The sequence below is a fragment of the Amia ocellicauda genome, chromosome 16, assembly GCF_036373705.1.
Source record: "Amia ocellicauda isolate fAmiCal2 chromosome 16, fAmiCal2.hap1, whole genome shotgun sequence".
Classification (NCBI taxonomy): domain Eukaryota; kingdom Metazoa; phylum Chordata; class Actinopteri; order Amiiformes; family Amiidae; genus Amia; species Amia ocellicauda.
The window spans coordinates 15,799,769-15,817,202 of record NC_089865.1 but is presented as its reverse complement, the minus strand read 5'-3'; the positions used below and the strand labels follow the sequence as shown (position 1 = coordinate 15,817,202).

Sequence of the window (17,434 nt, the reverse complement as noted above, 5' to 3'; positions counted from 1 at the left end):
TATTCTGGGGCTACTTAGGGAGTCAGGTTAGTGTGCAATGGGATTACAATGGGGGCCAGAACATGAGTTACTAGATAGCACTTCACACAACCAGTTCAAGGGCATGTCAAAGTCAACGGTCACTGGGAGAGCCCAAAGCCGAGTACACCATTGTCTAAGCACTGCCATTGTCATACAGATTCAACCCTTTATCATGCTTGGTACCGATCCTGATGTTTTTCAAAACTTGATATTTTCAACTGTTTAATTCCTCCAGCCCCAAGAGGCCAATATAGCAGATTAGCATGCTGAATAACATTACATTTAAGGTTAGCATTAGTGTAATCATGGTTTTCTTAGCAATATGTAGTAGGCAGAACTATTCAGATACTCATAAATAATTACCAGGAACATATGAATGTGAACATCAATTATAAAAACACATTTAAGCTGTACAGCAAACGCTTCATATTTAAAAGAAAAAAATACATGGTTTAAAGAGGGAGTATATAAGATATCATGTGATCTCTAGCACACTGTATTTTGCAGTTACATTATAAAGTATATAATATAAATTCTCTGTACCATTGTTCTGTGAAAACCTAACCCAACACTTCTTGCAACACTGACCGAATTGAAAAATAGATTATCTCTTCATGTCAAGACACCGCCAGTCCAAAACACAGATTGACCATTAGTGGACAAGCATCAAGTCTGAATTGCCTTATTTTTAGCTCAAGTGGTGAGTCTACTGAATTCAGGAAAGTGAAAACAACTCAACTTAACAGTTCCTGTGCCAGACCACATTGTGCCACAGTAGAACACATCATCTCTTTCTCTATATATCCCAAGACATGTAATATAGAAACTTGTCCTACTGAGCTCTTCAGCACTCCTGTAATTTTGTACTTCATATAACTATGCTTCATTATGCTCCTGCTTAATACATTGTTAGATCTCCTGTTGTTCACTGTGATTTCTCCTATGTCCCCTCCCTTAAGCTCTTTTCTAGGACTTCACTGCATCGTGTCTACACTTGTCACCTCTTCGATCTAGACTGTATGCTCTTTTTTTTTTTTTTGTAAATCTGCATTTCTTAAATTGTACTTTGTATCGATCATTAATTTGAAAATTGTATTGCTGCACTTTTGTAATGCTTGTGTAACCCTGGATAAGGGTGCCTGCCAAGAAAAAAAGATAATAAAATCCTTTCATTTGTCAATTATACCAAGGAAAAAAAAGATCACATTTGCAGGAAAAACGCCAGCCGGGACAATTCCAAACAGCTGTGATTTTCAAAGCAAAAAAATACCTGCACTAATATTACACAATTTTTGTTTTGTTTTCCATTTGTCAAAACTCCAGACACATTTGAACCTTGTCATATTTCAAAGCTTTATCGATCTGTAATATTATCTGTCATGCTGAATCCTATGTGGACTGAATACGAATTTCAATAATCTAGGGACAGATTTCCGTTTTATTAAATTCAGAGAACGCGCAATGTCTGGTAACGGCAGGAATCCTGAGCCTCCCTCTGGGGCTCGGTCAGATGGTTTATGAGTATTTTGCTCTGAAGATATATGGATAATATTAAACAAACTGCAATATGTATTAAGAGGTTTGGAGCAAGCTTTCACTATCTATAAACACTTGATCACGTCTCCCTCAATACTCATGCTTGGGGGGAGAGGACAGCTTCAGAAACCCTACGCCAAGGAACACAGCAGAGCCAAATCTTGTCTTCAAAATAAATGAATACAAATCCTGAAAAGGTATTCACAGGCACCAATTTACCTGGCAATATAGCACAGGCAGCTTTGAAACGCAGAGGAACAAATATAATCTCTTTGAGGTTGGAGAATGTACAAAGAAACGTCAAAGGTTGCAAGGATTTTGAAAACACACCAGGTTCACACCTAGAGCAACCAGGTCAAAGTACTTCGCAAACCACAGCAATTAACGAAGGCATTAATATGCCATGATCTTATCTTCATCCTGACCACTAAAATATAACAACAAGAACAGACAGAACAGAAGAGGAATATCAATTTCAATTTGGTTACACCATGTTGTGTGTGGCACCAATGAAATCCATATGATTCAAATTATGTTGAAGTGATAGGCAAGTAATGAATTTCAAATGGTCATAGTTCAATAGATCTTCTGTGTCCAGTTTGCACAAAACTATTCCTAGAGAATTGATCTAGCTGCTTATTCAAAGAGAATGGATATGTTATTGTGCCTTAAACTATGTCTAGTGGAGCCTAGTTCTTAGCAAAGTGGTTGTGAAGAAGTGATCTCCCGGCCATGAGTGCTACGGTCAACTGTCCATAAATCGCTGCAGAGAGGAACCACAGCAGAAAATATGGATGATTCATCATCCCTCCTTAGCTTCCCGGGAGAAAGATGAATTCCTGCAAACTGGGAACGCTCTTCCTCTTTCCATAACAAGCCCCCGCCCCCCTGCTTCCTCCCCGCTGGGACTCATGGCACTGGAATGAAGAGAGTTGACAGATGCACCAAAGCATGCAGCCGTATTCGGTAAATTTCACTTGTATGACTAAGCTGGTACAAAGTGCAGCCCTTTAATCCAATCAAGAAAGATGTATAGTACAATAAAATAAAAATACAAATTAGCACAAATAAGGGTGAAAGAGGGAACGAGAAAATTTCCTACTCATCAGATATGTGGTGCTACAACAAAATTTATACCATGTGTCACTCCTAACATTAATGGGTTCATAATTATAGTCCATATCTGGTTAAGTGCTCTGCTAGACCTAACCCGCTGATGTAGAGGATGTGCAATAGTATTAAAGCCTGATGCTGCAATGATATAGGATCCCCTCTGCACTGAGAGCAACAGAGTGCAGTTTCACACTATTTTAATTTTCATGCCGGATGTACACTAATGACCGATGGAAGATTCCTCCCAAGACCGAGATAAAAATGGGCTACTGGGGCAACTGTAGTATAAACCTGGTAGTGCTCAGTGCGAGACAGCATCAACTAATCCTCTTTTCATTTGTGATGTCTGTGCACAGAAAATAAATACTACTGGGGATTACCGTTCTGACGTCGAAAACAGAAACCGCCATCATTGTCAAATCCACAGCTGCCTAATGATTTTCCTAGTCCTGATCCAGGATATAATATTAATGAAATCTTACTGAATGGAAAGAGAGAAAGGGGGTGGGGGATGGGAGGGGGCTTAAATACCCAAAGCAAAAGCTAAATTATGTAAGGTGTATAAAAATCATTGTCTCCACACTACTGCCACTGGTGTTCAAACTACGGAGAATGTTGGATGATTCTGCATTGCTTAGAGTTCATGTGACTGTATGTCATTTAATTATTTTATTTTTTTAAAGACACTGGTTGGAGAGTGTGGCAGATAATAAATTGTCTATGAAACTGTAACAGATGGCAATGCTGCCTCAAACAGAATTCCGGCTTGCAGGGATTCAGAAATTGGCCAAACAAACAGTAGCAAAACAGCCAGCTGCTGCCTATATCCGAGAACCCCGAGAACGGGCAGAGTGGAACGTACCGAGCAGAACCGAGAACATACACACCAGTGTCTAATGACTTAAAGCTGAAGAACGCAACGGGAAAACTACTGTAAACTCAGCAGCTGCTTGCATTGCAAACTCGAAATGAAAACAAAATTAAAAGGCAATAAATAAGCACCAGCGGTTCCTTTGTTTCAACCGCTGCACTCGGTTAGGTATACTGATCAAATAAAATAAAAACGAAAGACTTACATCTGTGCTCCATTCCATCAGTAACATCTGAAAGTGATGCCGATGGGTTCTCATACTGGCATCAATTTATCCTTGATGTTTGAGTTTAAACTGCACGAGGTTAAGGATTGTCTCAAGAAAGGAGGGCTCAACAGCATCAACATTTCATGAGACACTACCCGATTGTTTTTGTAACTTGGAATTTTGCACAAATCCTCTGTAAAATACAATGCATTAGCCAGTGATGAATCAAACCTAAATTTAGACCGAATGCGAATATAGTCTCTCCACACAGTTATGGATAACCATAAGGTGAGCACAACTGTTGCTTCCAAGTGAGATAAATATTATTGCCAATCTGATTACGGTAGACACAACAAGGGGAAAGGACAATGCAATATGAATGTGCTGTGAATCTGGCACAGTTTCACATATATTCACAAAGCAAACCCAAAACAAACCTTTAAAAAAAAAAAAAAAATAAGACTTCCTTTCATAAAATTTGCTGGTGGGAAAGTCATCTTAAAAAAGTGCACAACCACAATGTACTTGAGTTTGATGTGGTACAGTCAGTGCACAAACTGTACATCAAGTGATGTACAATTTAAACCGGTTTAATTAAAGAAAAATAACTATGTTTAGACGAAAGGCTGTCTAGATTCAGTGATTGCCAGCCGTATTAAAGAGATGAAGTGGCTTATTCTGGGGTCAAAGTAAGACTCATTAGCTGGCTGAGCTGGGATTCACAACCAAGCTCTCTTAAGTCCGACCCTTTAGTTCAAACCATCAAGCAAGCCAATCTTCTACATTAATCCATGATCTGCTTTACTCATAGCTTTCTTAAATGTCTCACATCACTTACTTAGACATTGGAAGAAATATGAATTGTAGCCTAGATATGAAAATATAGTTTTATTAACAGCTTACATGATGTACCTTTCTGTAATATCCCACCAGCTAAACAACATAATATTCTAAAACCACTTAATGGGATAATCTCATATTACGAAACACAGGGCTGCTCGGCAACCAAAAACTAAACTTATTTATTCAGTTCAGTAAGTTACAAAATATAAATCATTAGAATAAGATCCCTAGAAAGGCTAGAAAATTGTTAATTTTGTTTTTAACATAAGTCATGGAAGAATTAACAACATCTGAACAATTAGCTGAACATATGTGGAGCTCAACTGCATCTAAATGTTATACCCCTTTATCAAATCCTGATCAATCAACTTAACCAACCACCATCAACATTCCTGTCATATACAACATTAACAGGGATGTGAACAGTCACAATCATGTTTTGCTACATCATTCCATTAGGAAGAAAAAATGTGGGTGCCAAGTATGGGGTTTATTTTGGATGGTTTTAAAAAATAAACTGAAAGCTAATTTTAGAATCCATTCAATTTGGGGGGTAAATCATCAATTACAGGGTTAATCTACCTGCCCTATATGGAGCAAGCAAGTGTTGAATAACGCAAAGGAGGAGAGGTATAATTTACCAGTTGTCAGATCAAGAATCAAGGGACAGAGGAAAAATGCATCTTCGGTATTGATTTTATCATTGGTGTTTAGCTCATAAGATGTACACTGCTGGTCTGTCAAAGGAAAAGATTTCTATAGTGCACATGGTCAAAATGTGCCCGAAACCCGATTTTTACTAGCATCTACCTTTGCTTGTTTTTCTTGTTTTATTACCTGTGGCTTGAAGTGTGTTTAATCCAAGAAGACTTTGCTAACTTTGCAACCTCTCAAGATCTACCAAAAGAAAAAGTCCCTCATACATAAAAGATTCAGAGACCAGCTGTAGGACAAGTTAAAACATACAGTATTTACCCTTTCCAAAATAATACAAAGATGCCTTTAACAGATAACAAAAGCACAAAAGACTTGAGGAAACAAGAGTTTTTTGTGGGGCTTACTACGGCTGTATCTACATTACTTATTAACTTTTCCATCGCCAGTATTGACCTTTTGGAAATTATGAAATGACGTATTCAGAGGACAGAGAAATTAATGAAAGCATCTAACCTACTTCCATATTCATCAAAGTACACATTTTAATTCTATTAACACTATTCAGAAAATTATATAGACAGAGTAAACATCACAGGGAAATGCTCAAGGGCTTTTCAAAAGATACAAGTTTCCACAAAGGCTACAGACATACACCGCTTTCTCTCTTCAAAATGTCTGACAGCTTAATGTCATTCTGGGACATCTTCAGAACAGATATTTTAAATATTAATATACTTAACAGGCAAGAAGGATATAAAACTTGCCCAAGTTTGCAGACAAAAGAATTAGGTATTTGATTTAGATTTGCAGAGCAGTCGGCCGCTCTCCTTTCAAACCCCCAACCGCCAACACAGATCTTGTCATTTGTTGCATAGGCCCTGAAAGGTATGATTTCAATGTATTTTTAAATAATATTAATACAAAAATAAAAAATAAAACCCTAGGTGTACTCGCATTGGGCTGTTAGAAGTCTCCTTTTCAAATTACAGTCTTTATCTACATTTAGTTTGTTTTTTAATCATGCATTACATGTAATTACTTCAATACCAATCTCCTCAAATTCAAATCACAATCGCAGAGAGAAGTCAACATTCTTTGTTAAGTGACAATTTTTTCTACTGTATAAATAAAATTAAAATAAAGCAGCTCATTCACACTGCCACAGCTGTTGTGCCCAGTTACATCCAAAAATGTTTTCTTGTTCAAAAGCACTGAGGGAAAGCATTTCCAAGTAATTTCTCTAAGATGTATGCACTTACAACGATCAGCAATAACATTATGACCACTGACAGGTGAAGTGAATAACACTGATAATCTTGTATCGGTACAATTGCCTGGAAAACTGTGGCCTGAGTGTGTGTGTATATATTTATTATTATTATTATTATTATTATTAATTTCTTATAAGATGCCCTTGTCTAGGGAGACATTCAAAATATCAGAGCAATACAAAGTGCAAAAATACAGTGCAATATACAGTATAATACAATAATAGTGATATACACCGATCAGCCATAACATTATGACCACTGACAGGTGAAATGAATAACACTGATAATCTCGTTATCATGGCACCTGTCAGTGGGTGGGATATATTAGGCAGCAAGTGAACATTTTGTCCTCAAAGTTGATGTGTTAGAAGCAGGAAAAATGGGCAAGCGTAAGGATCTGAGCGACTTTGACAAGGGACAAATTGTGATGGCTAGACGACTGGGTCAGAGCATCTCCAAAACTGCAGCTCTTGTGGGGTGTTCCCGGTCTGCAGTGGTCAGTACCTATCAAAAGTGGTCCAAGGAAGGAAAGGTCTGAACCGGCGACAGGGTCATGGGCGGCCAAGGCTCATTGATGCACATGGGGAGAGAAGGACTTAAAGGATCTGCTGCTAATGTCTTGGTGCCAGATACCACAGCACACCTTCAGAGATCTAGTGGAGTTCATGCCTCGATGGGTCAGGGCTGTTTTGGGACCTACACAATATTAGGCAGGTGGTCATAATGTTATGTCTGATTGGTGTAAGGAAACATTAAGGATCTCAATTTGTATAGATTTTTTTTTAAACATGAACTCATGAATTATGAGGGAGACAAGAAAACTCTTGCTTGTGGAAAAGTAAGGTTGCAGTATTTGCATAATCATGTTTTCATAAGTTAGCAGCTTTTAAAATGCAGCACCACTAACTGTGGATGCAATCTTCAAACACCTATTATCATTATTATTGTTGTGCAGACATCAAACCATTAAAATTCCTTTGCGGCCTTGTTAGCCACTTCTGGTAGCCAATCGCAAAGCAAGATGGGAAAAAATCACAGGTTTGTTGTCATTCACAGTAGGAAATGATACTTGTGTCCCATCAATTGCTCTATTTGGTCACTGAGTTTCCAGTGGTACCAGCTACGGGAATCACACAATGGCTATGGTTAAGTAGAGCACAAACCAGACGATGCAGTCTTCGTTCCTTTCATCTGCGCAACCCAGCAGCCCTCTCCTCCTCCCAATGAAGCACTGACTACCGGGATACTCGGTATGCACGGTGCGGAGTCCTACACCACAGTGCAAACGGATCTGTCCGGTTCAGCGCTTTAATAAGCCAACTGCCCAAAGCCTTGTCATCTTCCTCAAATGAGGCTCGTTGTCATTACAAATTTGTCACAGCCATTGAGTGCTTATCTAGATTGAGATAACATTTATGCTACGTAATCCTTCCTGCCAAAAGGCTAATTTTCTAAAATAGGCCCGATGTCAGTGGCCCGTAGCGATGCAACATACGGTGCACATGTGAACACATGCATACACTAAAGATAAAAGCATAGGTTGTTTCTCTTTTGGATCCCTTTGCCCCTGGCATGTAACGTTTTGAGGCCAAGTAAAATACCAATAAGAATACAATAACACATTTGGTAATAAATCATGTGACATCCACCTACACCAGCCTACTGTGTATTTAGAAAGATAGGTGTGACTAAAGCTGCACCTTCCATGCTGCTAGAAAACAGTGCAACGTTAGAAATCATCGCTACTCATTGAATTTGCTTTGAAGTTTCCTGTAAAGATAGTATAATATACAGTTTCCCCCAACAGCATCTTTCCCACCGTGTTCAAATTCACTCCACACTATGCAAAACCATTTCATTACAAGAATCTTAAGAGTCATCAATACAAATCTATGATCTTATTTTGCTGCCATTATAAAGGAAGCTAGATTGCTAGGTTGCAAAAGAGTTTGATTTAAACTAGAGTGCGATTCAGTGCCTGTTGAAGAATCGGGGTGGGGGGGGGGGGGCACTCCACACTCCATGAGTTATGGCTTAGAAAAGCTCTGTTAATATCCGTGATGGATATGAGCGTGAGTTCTGCTGTTTTGCGGCATGGGGAATAAACCGCTTATATTAAAAATATTAAAATAAACTCTCTCAAGAGTACACTAGTGTAATATGGCCATCTCTCTGTCATATACTTGAGTACATCTCATCTTTGCCATAAATACAAAATGATTGGGTCACAAATGCTTCAGAGATCTAAATCTCAATCTCTACCTGACAAAAAATCTACTGATGACATTTGTCATGTTTTAATAAGAGGCTATCAATATTATATATAAAAAAATAGAGATAGAGAGCGAGAATAAACACTGTAACGTCCAAATATATTCAGATCATATAGTGTAACAAGTAAATGTGCATTTAAACAGTAAATGTACAAAACAAATAAAAACAGAATAAAATACATAATTGTATAAACACAAAACCTTGTCCTAGACATTTTTTTTTCTTTTTTTCTTTTTTTTTTTTATGTGGACACAGAAAAGTGAAGCTTATGTCACAACCAATGTGAAGCATGAAGGAAGATCTATTTTATATCCATTGGTGCACATGCATTCCAAAACATTACAGAATATTTAGCCAATAAATATTGCCAAGCATTTCAATCTTGGGTACAAATGGACTGTCAAACAAGGAGAGCCATCAGACACATATCAGCATAGTTGAAGGAGCACAGAATCAATGTTTCAGACTGGCCATCACCACTGGCTGACCTCAATCCTAAAGATTCTGATATGAATTGAGAAAGCACTTCGCTAGCACAAAACGTATAACCTCAAAGTTTTATTGCTAAATCAGATATTAAATGTAACTCCCATTTATTTTTAATTTTGTATTTTAAATAATACCCTACCATTATACTTTTGGCAGCCTCATCACATATGATATTCAGAGAGATCTTTAGATTTGACAAAGCCTTCTGCTGTTTGGATTTATTTATTGGTTTGTTTATTTTTAATGCCGAAACACAGAGCATTTGGAATACAAACTATATCTAGGTTATTGCTTTGTAAATTGTGAAAGCGAGAGCGAAAGAGCTTTGAAAGACACAGATTAAAAAAATCTAAAAGTCAAAATCACGAATCGGAGAAACATCACAATATTTTTACAAAACTGATTAGATAATTGCTATAAAGAAAATGTATTAACTTTTTTAATAGTTTTATTTTCATTTTTGGTTGAAAAAGAGCTAACTTCCTCAAGTTATTTCCAGAGTGGTTTTATGCAACCCGATTATTCTCCATGATGTGTGTGTCAACTGATGTGCATGATGAAAACAAGTCTTGTCATATGTAGGTTTTTCTGTTTTGCTGAAGCTCCATCTTACTATATAAAATCACACCCATGCCACACAGGGCCATTCTTTAATAAATGGATACGTTCTTTGTAGCAGTTTGATTGTGGTGTATTTAACAGTCTTCTGGTCACCTAAGAGCAGCATTACAGTTTACCAAACCATTTGTAGAATATTCAGATTTATAATACATGTATTATAAGTCAAGGCCAAAAAAAAAGTTGTGGCCTTCCTGGCGACACTGGCCCCGAGAACGTATACCAGTATAACTGAGCAGTGATTGGGTTAGTACAAGGAGAGACAGAACAAAACATTGAATGATGGTGTTTAGAGTGTCCTCTGTATTTTGTCATAATTATGGTTCTATTCAAATTGTATTGAACCACAGCCTAAGTGCCTGATTTATAAATAACATTTTACAGAGATTTTTTATATTATATATATATATTATTTATACACAAACACACACATACACACACACACAGTGCATCCGGAAAGTATTCACAACGCTTCACTGTTTCCACATTTTGTGATGGTACAGCCTTATTCCAAAATGGATTAAATTAATGATTTTCCTCATAATTCTACAAACTATACCCCATAATGACAACGTGAAAGAAGTTTGTTTGAAATCTTTGCAAATGTATTAAAAATAAGTGGACATAATGTATGTACATATGTACATACGTATTCACAGCCTTTGCTCAATACTTTGTTGAAGCACCTTTGGCACCAATTACAGACTCAAGTCTTTTTGAGTATGATGCTACAAGCTTAGCACACCTATTTTCAGGTTGGATGGGGAGCGGTGGTGCACAGCCATTTTCATATCTCTCCAGAGATGTTCAAATCGGGTTCAAGTCTGGGCTCTGGCTGGGCCACTCAAGGACATTCACAGAGTTGTCCTGTAGCCATTCCTTTGTCATCTTGGCTGTGTGCTTAGGGTCGTTGTCTGTTGGAAGATGAACCTTCGCCCCAGTCTGAGGTCCGGAGCGCTCTGGAGCAGGTTTTCATCAATGATGTCTCTGTACATTGCTGCATTCATCTTTCCCTCGATCCTGACTAGTCTCCCAGTTCATGCTGCTGAAAAACATCCCCACAGCATGATGCTGCCAACACCATGCTTTACTGTAGGGATGGTATTGGCCAGGTGATGAGCGGTGCCTGGTTTCCTCCAGACATAACGCTTGCCATTCAGGGCAAAGAGTTCAATCTTTGGTTCTCATGGTCTGAGAGTCCTTCAGGTGCCTTTTGGCAAACTCCAGATGTGCCGTCATGTGCCTTTTACTGAGGAGTGGCTTCCGTCTGGCCACTCTACCATACAGGCCTGATTGGTGGAGTGCTGCAGAGATGGTTGTTCTTCTGGAAGGTTCTCCTCTCTCCACAGAGACATGCTGGAGCTCTGTCAGAGTGACCATCGGGTTCTTGGTCACCTCCCTGACTAAGGCCCTTCTCCCCCGATCACTCAGTTTGGCCAGGCGGCCAGCTCTAGGAAGAGTCCTGGTGGTTCCAAACTTCTTCCATTTACGTATGAAGGAGGCCACTGTGCTCGATTTTTCTGTACCCTTCCCCAGATCTGTGCCTCGATACAATCCTGTCTCGGAGGTCTACAGACAATTCCTTGGACTTCATGGCTTGGTTTGTGCTCTGACATGCACTGTTAACTGTGGGACCTTATATAGACAGGTGTGTGTGACCAAATCATGTCCAATCAACGGAATTTACCACAGGGGGACTCCAAACAAGTTGAAGAAACATCTCAAGGATGATCAGTGGAAACAGAATGCACCTGAGCTCAATTTTGAGTGTCATGGCAAAGGCAGTGAATACTTATGTACATGTGCTTTTTTGTTTTTTATTTTTAGCGCTGTGAATACTTTCTGGATACACTGTATAAACACACACCGATCAGCCATAATATTATGACCACCTGCCTAATATGGTGTAGGTCCCCCTTTTGCCGCCATAACAACCCTGACCCGTCGAGGCATGGACTCCACTAGATCTCTGAAGGTGTGCTGTGGTATCTGGCACCAAGACGTTAGCAGCAGATCCTTTAAGTCCTGTAAGTTGCGAGGTGGGGCCTCCATGGATCGGACTTGTTTGTCCACTACATCCCACGTGGTCCAGTTCTGATGCTTACGTGCCCATTGTAGGCACATATACAACAAACTGCGATGCACTGTGTGTTCTGACACCTTTCTATCAGAACCAGCATTCACTTTGTCAGCAATTTGAGCTACAGTAGCTCGTCTGTTGGATCGGACCACACGGGCCAGCCTTCGTTCCCCACATGCATCAATGAGCCTTGGCCGCCCATGACCCTGTCGCCGGTTCACCGCTTTTCCTTCCTTGGACCACTTTTGATAGGTACTGACCACTGCAGACCGGCAACACCCCACAAGAGCTGCAGTTTTGGAGATGCTCTGACCCAGTCGTCTAGCCATCACAATGTGGCCCTTGTCAAAGTCGCTCAGATCCTTACACTTGCCATTTTTCCTGCTTCTAACACATCAACTTTGAGGACATAATGTTCACTTGCTGCCTAATATATCCCATCCACTGAAAGGTGCCATGATAACAAGATTATCAGTGTTATTCACTTCACCTGTCAGTGGTCATAATGTTATGGCTGATCAGTGTATATCACTGTATTATTGTATTATACTGTATATTGCACTGTATTTTTGCACTTTGTATTGCTCTGATATTTTGAAAGTTGCCCTGGACAAGGGCGTCTTCTAAGAAAATAATAATAATATTATTATTATTATTAATAATAATAAATATATACACACACTCAGGCCACAGTTTTCCAGGCAACGGTACCGATACAATTCAAAACCTTGATACATTACCTCTTGCCATTTCATCATGATGCACTTTCACACTTGAACACGGCAACTTCAAAGGCAGATGTTGCCATTGTGAAGAGATTTGACATGGACTTTGTGAAGCAGCTACTTTAATGTTTCCTGTTAAATCACTTACAGTATTTTTTAATTGTTGTTTTTAATGTTTCATTACATGAACTGCTTTAAATTGGTCCATGTTTAATTTAACTGTGCGTTTTGCGGTCTTTGAATCTTAACCATGCCAAGTCTAAATGTAACTCATCTTCCTATTTTTATAAAATATCACAGTACTGGTACTTGTAATGTCACCGATTTGATTCTGTGCTGCTTTCATTTTGAATTAACTCTTCAAGCCCTGTGCTTTGACTCCTCAAAATCCAGATTTCCTAGGGTTTCAACATGACCAAGGCCATAACAAACAAATGTATGCATCTTTAATAAGGCATTCAACCTGCAGGTTCAACGTCTATCCAAATGCATGGCACAGAGATGAATCAGCACTGACATGCCCTCCAGGGAGAGCACAAGTAGTCTAGGACAGCGTCAGCCAGGGTCTCTCAGACCCCACTCAGCCTGCGAGGTCTAAGCTCAGAACCCCAGGCCAAACCTCCACCCGCCATTAGTCAGACAGTAATTTTTCCCCAAAAACACAGAAAGGGCGATCATTTTGGTTCACAAACTGTTTTAAAAATAAAAATAAACTAGGTATGAACTCATCTATACATTCACAAATGCATCATTCATATCTCACCACAAACAAAACCAATGGGTAATTCAAAGGGTAACAATTGTGATAGCTCACACACCTACTGCATTCAAAAGGAAGACATTTCTGGAGTTATAGCATGTACCCTTGGCACATGGACATGAACTTGTTATACCAACATAATGCAATATTAGTACAAGATGAGCAATATGAGGAGACGAACATCTGAGCAGCATTGCTATTGAACATCGCCCACATGACTTCATTGGATTACCTGTTGTATTCTACCGCCACCAATTTCCTTAGTGTATAAATGTGACAGCGGCTCTATAGCACGCGGTGTGCACGATATAGACAATTACCACAGAGAGCAATGGCTCACAGAGTGCCTGTTTGCAGGCAGCAAAAAATCACATGATTCCTCACTTTTGAAAACAACCCCCAAATCCTTACTATCCAGTGTAGAAGCACACAACTGATCATGTTTGCACTGCAGGTGGTGTAAGTGGTATGAGGATCTATCGTATTAGAAAATACAATCTCACAGAACAGAACTGAATGCCAGGATCTCAAGCTATGCAAGGCTGCTGGTTCCTGTGCTAACAGTGCTTTTTACGACACATATGCTTTACATAGAATTTGAATTCTGGCTGCAAATGTAACGTAAAAGCTCAATGCATTAATTTCCTACATGTTTATGGGGGCTTTGCATGAAGAAGAGGGTCCCAGATAGTTGCCAACAGCTCACCTGCAACAAAGCTACAATACAAAGCAACATGTATCACAAGATTTAACCCCATGCACCTCCAAACTGAACAACTTGAGCATTATCAGATGTTTTGTTAGAGAAGGTTTCTATAGAAGGATAGAAATATTTACTTTTTGTATGTACTTGTTCTGTAATAAATTTGTTCCCTGCTTTACACTGTTCGTATTTTTATGATTGCACTGAAAACAAAGAATGGCATAACCAATTACCTGTAGAAGGTCACAAGATGAATATGTGCTATGTTTTCTATACCCCAAAAATGTAAACCATTGTGCTTTCCCTTCAGTACTGGTGTATGGATTTAATTAAGAATCAGAACTCTTATTAATGTCTAGCTGTCATTTTTTTCTAGAATTATCTAGGGCAGGGGTTCCCAAAGTGCGGTCCAGGGGCCAAATGCGGCCCTCAAGGATGTTTGGTGCAGCCCCACAAAACCAACCTTCAACCACCCCTTTTCTGAATGATTTAGTATATTTTTACACTTCATGAACATTGTCTATTACAAACTGCACATGTAACTTGCGGGAAAATAATAAAACAACAATTAAAGTTAATAAATGTTCCCTAACAGAAATGTATAGGAAATAAAATCAGTGGTTCATTTTGTACTGCGGCCCCCCATCTCATGCAAACTCAGGAAATTGGCCCTCCATCACCAGACATTGGGAACCCCTGATCTGGGGATACTTAAAAAGGCATTAACTAATATTACCTGGAGGAGGTACTGTCATCAATTTATCTGTATGACTTAAGCTTCAAGTAGTCATTAGGCCTAATTCTTTTTCAACTGAGGAAGGGTGAGTGTTTCACTACAAACAATCTCCTTTATCTTGTTCTAGGCAAAATCTATTTAAATGTATGGGGATCAATTCCACATTTAGGAGTTAATCTTGCAAAAGTATGAGGTGTCTATATTAGGTTTGAAGTTGCCTTCTAATTCCAAGAAACTAAAGGCTTGCAAATCTTTGAATCTCTTATGCAAACAACGCATTGGAGAAGGTATTCTGGCATAGCTAAAGTGTGTGACGTCCACCGCAGAGGAAAGAGCAGCCTAATGCATACCACATTAAAATGCAATTATGTCTTCCGATATTAAACTGATATTTTTCAGAAAGGGCCCTAAGAGTGGTATGGTAATGCAGTCAAGTGTTTGTTCGCTTTATTCTATGGTAACGCCACATAAGAAGCATCAGCACTATGAATTGGATTCCAAATTAGAGTTTACTCCTGCATTAATTGATTATCAATGAACTACAACTCAACCCCTTTTAAGAACTCTTGATAATGATTTAAGTTCTACACAGAAACAAATTGCCCTGCAAAAACATAAAATGTAGAGGACTTTAATGCAAGGTTGCCCACTTCTTTCACACAGGAACACAACAGGTGTGCAACCAGAAATACAATTAGTTTGAATCCTCTATTTGAGGACAAAAAGGTTACCAAAAATATGAATGACATAATATTAGGGCTGCAACTTAATTTAGCGAATTGAACAACCTCAATTCTCTACAATTATACCAATGTCAGCATTCAAAAGGCACAGAGTCTACGCTGTATAGAGGAATTATGGTTAAAGCATTTAATGCAACAGTATGGAATAGCGGTTAGGTCTCTGGACTCTGGAGCGGAGGGCATCTGCTAAGAAATATAATACACTCTCTACAATAAAGGAAATGCTGAGTATTATTCTAGAGTAAGATTTAATTACCTTACTAATAAATAAAATAAGAAATATGTCATAGTATTCTAGTTGTAGTATATGTTCTTTTATCTCCAAGTCTGAGGGAATCAGTGCGGTATTTGTCAAGCAGAGTAAAAACCTAGGAAACTGTAAGTAGCTGAATTAATTACAATCATTAGCATGATGCCTTTTAAAACCATTGTTCTTAAATAATGTCTGAACGTCTTATTTATGCATGTGTTTTTTCTCCTTTCATTTTTAAATACACCAGATAACCGAGAGAAATGATCAGCAGACACCTCCAGTTGTACTGCCCCGAAAAACTCGAGCAGCAGAATATCGGAGCGATGCAAAGTACAAACAGAATCCATTAACCAATTAATTTCAATCAGCCACTCATACTTCTGAAAGAAAGCACCGCATGTAGGCCACTGCAGTGTAAACCATTGTTAAAGTGAAACTTAAAGCACAGGTCTGATCCTGGTATTCATATTGTCTGCACATTCATACACATGAGAAATGAAAACAGTAGCACAGTACACGTACAAATACAAGCAATCACTAAAATCCTGAAGGAGTATTGGATTGGAAAGTTGCATTAATACAAGTCACACAAGAATGCAGGCACAGGTAACTGGTCTTATTTTTTATAGCCAATTACTATTAGTGGGCTAAACCACCTTCTATCAAATATTACAAAATACTGCATACCTAGGCAGAAGAAGTGGGTTGCCCTTTAACCAATTTATTTAACATGAACTGCAGCAATCTCCAGATCTAGTTGTCATGCTTTGATTACTTTGGAGATGCAATACTCTTCCATATCTCACTGGGAAGGAACAAAAACAAGGTGAGGGGAGAGTGCCATGTACATGACGACAATACAAATAAAATAAAAAAGCCATCCTCCTGAGAGCATGCAGGCAGCTGGAGGTGAATATCTGGCCTTTACGCACCTCAGCTGGCACATTGTGAGAACAGTGGCTCATTTGCTCAGGTGACTCTTACTCCATTGCGACAGTAATAAAGCTGAGCCAATAGTCAATGAAAACTACCTGCAGCCCTTGGTAGCAGCAATTAAGCTAACCCCATTTGTGCAGTGTGTATTTAGTGAAAAACGCACAGTCTGTCCACAATCTGATCATCTTGTGCAGCTCTCTACAAAAGCTCAATACAGTGTAGAGTGACAGCAACATGAGCTGGATGTGGGCATGTTTTAGTGACATGAAACCCAGTGCTGTGATTGTTACACATCCATATCAAATAAATATTGACTCTCAACATGCCTACAGTACGGTGTTTATTATGGTATCATTCCCATCAGCAACCCGAGGTCTGTAGTTTTACGGGGAGAGCAGTGCTAACAATAATAGGTACTCCGGCATGCTTGTCTCTGCAATTTCCAATCAACATGCAATGCAATTAAGAAATGATGAACTCATTTAAGACTGAATCGCAAACGCGCAACTGCCTACTTTGGACTAATTAACAACATTTTCGTCTTGTACAGGATTTTCAGACACACATTCCCACAGTACGAAGCGTCAGGTTTTATTT

General features: G+C 38.9%; 1 protein-coding gene across 1 annotated transcript in view; it reads right to left on the bottom strand.

The window, feature by feature from the left end:
• Nucleotides 1–17,434, bottom strand: part of LOC136711685 (double-stranded RNA-specific editase 1) — a 128,114-nt gene that overhangs the window by 109,862 nt on the left and 818 nt on the right. The gene's annotated exons all lie outside the window — the stretch shown is intronic.